The following is a 7,712-nucleotide window of genomic DNA, read 5'->3' as shown; positions in this document are numbered from 1 at the left end:
AACTTGCTAACACAACATATTGTGGAGTCCTGTAGCTCAGGGGTTAGAGCACTCGCTTTGCAAGCTAGAGATCGGAGTTCAATTCCAGGCAGAGGGCGAAATCTTGGGCAAGTTTCCTTACTCCACACACCTAATAATAATCCCTCCAAAACCAAAAAACAATAATAACTTGGTCGTTTTCAATCTACGACTGTTTGTGGGACATTGCTGTGCGCAATTGGCTGCCGCGTTCGCCCACAAACATACAGTCAATTCACTTTACAGTGTGTTCTGTGAAGCGCTTTGGGACGTCCTCCCGACGTGAAAAGCACTATATCAAATGCAAGGATTATTATTATTATCCATGCTGCAGACTGAGAATTATGAAGAGATTGGTGACTCAGATACACACCCACCAGCAGACCACCTGGGTACAGGTACTGATATTCTCCTGTTAACTACCAAAGGCTTAGATGTCTTTCCAGCACTAGAACATCATAGAAAACCTCTGCATACTCCCCCACAAGGCCAAGGAGAATTGGAAAAGAAGACACCCAGCATTTCATCTGCTCTGTACTGTCTGACACAACTTGCTCATCTAAATATTTCATGGTGACTATCACATCAGATCATATTCTGCAAAAGTCACATGTGCTGTCTGCCTTTAATATTCACGCAGACCCGTGTGATAAAATAAACTGTAAAATTAACCTGTCTATTTTTCTTCAAAATACAGGATAGAACTTCTTGCAGACCACTTACCCAGGTCCTTCAAGTGATCTCCACATTGACTGGAACCAGCCACCTCCTCCCAGACCTCTGTCTGTTGTGTTGTGGCTATCAGTTTGCATCATACCAATGTCAAAGAAGCTATGGCATTTCTGCCTGACAGCAAACTAGCAACACTGTTAAGGTAACGGTCAATAAATCCAATCTATGTTTTGTTCTCTGAAACTTGTTTAATAATTAATAATAATCATAATAATCTTTGCATTTGATACAGCGCCTTGTCACGTGCTTGAGACATCTCAAAGCGCTTCGCGGAATATGCTGTAAAGTGAATCGACCATTTATTTGTGGGCGAATAGTAATTCATTAATTTTAGTGTGTTACCATTTTTGTCCGTATCCCACATTTTTTTCTATCAGATTCCAATTTATTAAGTGCTGTATATGGTTTCCTTGAGAGTTCAAAATGAGTTCCAGTTGTAGGGTTTGCATGCAAAAGCAGTAAATTACAGGTGAACTGTCAATTGCACATGGCAACAGCTCATCTAATGAGTAGGCTAATGAATATTGCAAGAGGGATGAAGCACTTACCACTTGTACTATGCTTTTCATCTTTCTCTTTTACAATGAGACTCAATCACAAGTACAAATTTAAATCCTACCAATATTTACTATTTTTAGAATATTTGATTGAAGCATTTTCTAGTTGCTTGTAAGCTGTATTCCCTGAAAAAATATATTTAAACGATAGGTTAATTCCAAGTAATTATTCTAAAATAAATAAATCAGATCTCACTATTTTCACGTTTTATGGTCACAAATCATATTGTTGGCTCTAAATTCAGATACCATAACTTTTTTGAAGAAATCAAGCAACACAAATGCTCAAAGTAAATTTCTGAGAAACAAAATTAAGACTATATTTAAGAATTTGCTAAATTGTAGACGTGCTGAAATATTACACAGATAGATTACAATACAATTTACACTTATATAACGCCTTTCACATCGGGAGGGCGACTTAAATTGCCTGACAATTCTGGATGGCATAGAACTGAGGATTAAATCCAGATCCAGGTGCAATTTCTCCCCTAAAGTTGGTATGACATCTTCTGCGCATAGACCATTTCAAGGGACCATTTCTAAGTGGAGCCACATTGATTTGCAGCCCCTGCATTTAACTCAGGAGCCAAGTTCCAAAGCAATTTGCCTTTGGTTCTGATTATCCTAATGCACAAAGGATATGAAACTTTCAAAAATGTTCAAATCAGAGGAATGAAAATGACTGAAGGCCTTTAGTGACCTAGTTATTAAAGAAAGCTGTGGCAAACCGGATAATTTCACTGGAGAAAAGACTGGAGATAGGATTCAATATTTTAGAATATAGATAAGGTCAATGTAAATGTAACTTGAGAAAAGGTAGCTCAGATAACATATATATACATTAAAAAAATTCACTAAAACAGAATAGATTGTTTTCCCTAGAAGGATGGTAGTTGTCTGGAACAGACTTCCTGAAGAAGTAAGAACATAAAAACCTAATATAATATAGAATGAGAAAATGAGAAATTCAGATGTAAATTCATTGATGTATGAAAATTTGATTTGCAACATTACAATTAAGTTCATGTGCTGCATTGATTTAAAATCTATTATCAGACAATAGTGGTAGAAATGTTTAAATCAATCTCCTTCCATTTTATGTTCCATTTCTTCGGTGATCCTTCCACCCCCGACCCCGCTTTCCCTCCATCCCTCTAGATTCCAACCCTCAGCTTGGGTTCAAACCTTGACTGTCCAGCACCTTGTGTTGTCCTCCCACCATGAAAGGTCTATATAAATGCAATTTGTTATTAATGCACTAAAATCGGTACTTTCCTAGGATGTGTGAACAACAACAACAAGATTGTATTTATAGAGCGCCTTTCACGTCGGGAGGACATCCCAAGGCGTGGACAGTTGGATCAGGACCCGAGCAGGGGGAAATGGTCAGGGTGAGGCGAGGGAGCGAGGAGGGGGTAGAGAGTCGAGAGGGGAGCTGAAGCATGGCTGAAGAGAAAGGTCTTGAGACCGGCCTTGATGGAGTTCCAGAGCCTAGGTGCTGAGAGGCTGAAAGCCCGGCCACCAATGGTAGGGCGGTAAGGGTGCGGTATGTGGAGCAGATCGGAGCCAGAGGAATGGAGGGTACGGACAGGTAAGTCGTGAAAATACTGGTCTAATTAGATTTTTCATTTGTAAATGTAGATACCAGAATTCCTTTGTGCTTTCGATTTGATTTTGCCTTTGGCCATTTAGAAAATACAGTGACAGCTTGTCCAGTCCAATTTTCCAAAAGTGATTTCACAGATCACTGAACTTTCTGTCAAATGTGATGCCAAAGTAAATGAGGCAAAAACTTTACTTGCCTTGACTGCTTAGTAAGTAAAGGTACTGCCAGATGTTGCACTGTTCACTCAGACCAGAGTTGAGTTCCTACAATTGGACTTAGCCCTCTCTCTCCCCCCTCACTCCCCCTCCCCACCCTCCCCTCACATGTGCCAAAGAGGTTTCGCTCATTATCGCTGTCCTGTGAGCCCTACTGGGACGTACGTGCATGTAGAAAAAGCAGTAACAAGCTTAGGCGACGGTTAATAGTCTCTTACATTCACTCTCCAGGTTCACTCAGGAGAATGGCCACTTAAGTGACGTAGTGTGAGCTACGCACTTGGACCCCCTACCCTAGCAGTAACATCAGAGAGAAAAGGAGAAAAACTAAGAGAATGTCCTTCTAAACGCATATAACAACAATAACAAATTCCAGTTGCAAAGCGCCTTTCACGTCAGGAGGACGTCCCAAGGAGTTGGACAGTCAGGGATCCGCAACCAAGCTGGTGGTTGATATCAGGAAGGGTGGAGAGGGATCGGAGGGTGGCCGAAAGCACAGTCGAAGAGGAGGGTCTTGAGATAGGTCTTGAAGGAGGCAGGGCAGGGGGCAAGGCGGAGGGACTGAGGGGTGGAGTTCCAGAGGGTCCGGGCTCGTCGGGAGGACGTCCCAAAGCGCTCACCTAGTAGTAGACATCCCAAAACGCAAGCCTCAATGTGCATACCCCTAGTATAGGCATTATTAAGCTGACAATTTATAGCTCATTGCGAGCTATAATTAATGCCATTGGGTCTTATTTTCATGTATTTGGCTGGAACCTACGGGGCTAAAATTTATTTTCTTTCATGAATTTTACATGCTCTTAATAAGCCATCGCAAAAGAGAGTCAATTCATCTTGAGTTGTGCTTGCGGTCTTGTCTTGCCTTTGTAATTACTGCAATTTCTTGAGTCAATGATCTTCCCCCCCCCTCCACCTCATTTCCTCAATTTCATTGAATGCACAAAATTGAACGAGATGGGATGCGTGGCCAACATTCAATATTTCAACAACGTCAAAAGCCTCTCGGAAGAAAAGTGCGGCTGAAAAATTGAAAGGGCTGATGTTCATCAAATCCAAAAAAAAATTAAAATTAAATTACATTTTTTTAAAAAAATGTTTTTTTTAAAAAAAAATACCCATAGGTTTAAATAAAATTCAGCTTACGGAAAAGTGACAGAAATGCGATGGGGGTTTATAACAGAAGCCTCAAACAATGTTAGGGGGTGTACTCTGGTGCTGCACTTGTCAGGGGACAGTGCATGTTCAGCATCCAGGATGAGCAACCTGGTGCATCTGTTGCTGTGGACAAACAGCTTCATCCATTCAATTAATTCCCCCACCCACGCCCCCCCCCAAAAAAGCTCAACGTGTCCACTCTGTCTATCCCCAGGAGGATGCATGCAAACGACAAGCTCCCCACCCTCAAGCCCTTCCTTCTCCATCGCTCTTGAGAACCCCCCCTCCCAGACACACACAACCATCCCTCAAACAGTAACACTTTCCTTTGCTCCACTTCCCTACCTGCCTCCTGAGCATCCGCAGTACCACCGCTGGGAGGCTGACTCCTGGTGCCCCTCTCACAGCACCGCTGGCTGCTCCCTGGGCTGCCCTGTCCGCTGGCCGCCGGACCCCGAGTCTGCAGCCGGTGAAAGTGGGGTCTCCTGTTCCTCCACCAGCTGGGCTTCCCTTCCCCTGGAAGGACGAGGACCTTGCGCGTGGACTGGACCGACGAGCCGGTGCCCATGTGGAGCTGCAGGGAGTCAGAGACTTTGACTCTCTCCAGCTCCTCTCTCTCTCGCTCTCTCTCGCCCTCCACAGCAACATGTGTGCCCAAGGCAGCTGCAACCCATCTCCTCCAACACACGGTGCTCGCTCTCTCTCTCTGCAAACTGAGAAATCAAATCACACCAAACCCTCCTCTCTTATTCCATGAACTAAATAATCCATACTGATTGATTGATTGATTGATTGATTGATTGATTGATTGATTGATTTTTTTTGGCTGCTAAAATAATGCTATAAGGTAAAAGGATTAGATGGGAGTGAAGAATAATTTATTCTCTGCTCTTATCATTCAGTGATAGGAAGTAGCACATCGCAAGGTCTCCTGAAAGTCCCACTGTGCAGCTCGCATTTTTTTTTACAGTTTATGTACAGCACCTAAATTCATATCGGTGAAATACTATTTATTATGAGTTATTTCAGCGCCTTGAGATATCCGCCCGACGTGAAAGGCGCTCTATAAATGTAACTTTGTTGTTGTCGTTGTATTGACAGAAGCCTGGCAAGGAGTTGTCAGTTTACTGGTGGGTTTTTTTCAGTTGCAGTTTTTAAATAAATAAACTGAAAAATATTTGACGCTGCAAGAATCTTATGAAGCAGTCTGGAGGAGGGGTAAATATAGCTCTCTGTGGACAATAACAATAAAGTATTTGCTGAGGGGCCTGAGTTAGACCCATCACCTGCTACCTCTAGTCCAAAAGTATGGTGTTGGAAATGAAATAAAAGAAGAAAAAATATTAGTTTTAAGATATTTGGGAAAATTTGGAAACTAAGTTTCAACCATACAATTAGGTGCTCTTTTAAGGCTTTGCCTATTAAGTAAAGAGGTAGCCTTTAAAATTCTGTGGAAATACTATGCTCAAAGCACCATCCCTTGGAATCCTTTGAAGTGTTAAAATAATTATATAACCTTTACATCACAGATCTTTGAAAATAATTTGCTGCAAATGAATTGGTGTTGAATATTCCAAAGTAAGACTGAAGTATAGAGAAGCCTAGCTTCAAATTTAATAGGATGCTTTGAATCAAGTATAATATTAAATAGTTGCCACCTTGTTACTTAAAAAGATTCAGTACACAAATTGCACTGCAGCAACCAATACATGAATATTTGTTTTAGAATTAGACTAGGTGTATAGAAACTGAAAAATGCTACTTTCTATTTGTTTATTCATTGAATTGATTCCTTTTGAAAAGTGTTTATGCAGTTTATTTTGTTTTACAAAATCAACCATTATTCAGGATGCTAACATAATATTATTGAATAGTCGATCCATGAAAGGAATCAGAAGGTGTAGCAGCGTTTTATCAATGTATGTCTTCGAGGTGCAACAGATGTATTTTTTTTTAAATGATGGAATTGGCCTTAATAGTTGAAAAGTGACAATTTGCTGACTTCTCCTGACATCACAAGAAAAGTAATTATGACTCCTTTGAGGAGTCTCACACCCAACTTCATAGTATTCTGTTCAATGTACAAACTTCCTCATTATATCAGGCGAGGGCAACTTGGTAAAAAGGAAACCTGTTTGAAATACAAATATTATAGGAACCTTGTTGTAAGATAGTTAATTGAATGTTTGTGTGAGTTACACCGTAATCTAAAGCTCTTTGAAGATTGTTAATTGCATGTGTCAGACTGGCTCAGTTGGTCACAGTCTCACTTCCAAGTCAGAAGGCCGTAGGTTCCATACAGCGCTGGAGTATTACTGCATTGTCGGGAGTACCAGCCTTCAGATGAGATGTTAACCTGAGGTCTTGTCTGCCTGTTCAGATTGATATTAAAGATCCCATGGCACTAATCAAAAAGAGAAGGGAGTTTCTCCCAGTATTGCGGCCAGCAATTCCCCAGATAAAAATTGGGTCATTCAATTCATAGCTATTTGTAAGGCATTGTTATTTGCAAATTGGCTGCCACGTTTTCCCACAAAATATACAGTTATACACTTTACAATGTGATAAGCCTATAGCAAATGAAACTATTATTATTAAGTGCCTGTCAAATTCAAAGTTATATTTGACTTACGACAATTGCTGTGTACAATATCCACGCACAATGAATGTATATAAAAGAATATACTGTACAATTCTGAATACAGATAATCCCTCCCTTGTTGGGGGTCAGGAGTGTAATAATAATCCTAGCATTTGACATAGCGTTGAAAGGTTTTAAAGGGCTTCACAGAGAGATACTGTAACGTAAAGTGGAGTTGAGTGTGTATTTTGTGGGCGAAAGCGTTGTGTCGTGTGGAAGAGGTCAGGGGAGACTTGTGTCTTTTAAGCCGTCACCACTAATGGTAGTGGTAAATAAGTTTTGTTGTAATGTGTGTGTGTGGGAGAAGTGGGGGGGGGGGTGAATGGGAAGCAGCAAAGGAAACTTTCCACCAGGGAAGATTATGCAGAATGTCTTAACAAGGGGGGGGGGGGGAACACACCCAACTGCTGGTTGTGAAGGGTGATGTGGGGGGAGGGGAGATGGGGTGGGGGTCTGAAAAGTGTTGTGCACTTTAATAGCATATGCAACAATTGTACTAATCCTCCTCCAGCCCTGAACCTGTGCAACCACCAACCCGCCCTAACCCAACCACCAGCCCGCCCTAACCCAACCACCAGCCCGCCCTAACCCAACCACCAACCCGCCCTAACCCAACCACCAGCCCGCCCTAACCCAACCACCAGCCCGCCCTAACCCAACTAACCCAACCACCAACCCGCCCTAACCCAACCACCAGCCCGCCCTAACCCAACCACCAACCCGCCCTAACCCAACCACCAGCCCGCCCTAACCCAACCACCAGCCCGCCCTAACCCAACCACCAG

This window comes from Callorhinchus milii, unplaced genomic scaffold, assembly GCF_018977255.1.
Source record: "Callorhinchus milii isolate IMCB2004 unplaced genomic scaffold, IMCB_Cmil_1.0 Scaffold6, whole genome shotgun sequence".
NCBI lineage: Eukaryota > Metazoa > Chordata > Chondrichthyes > Chimaeriformes > Callorhinchidae > Callorhinchus > Callorhinchus milii.
This window is presented reverse-complemented; position numbering follows the sequence as displayed.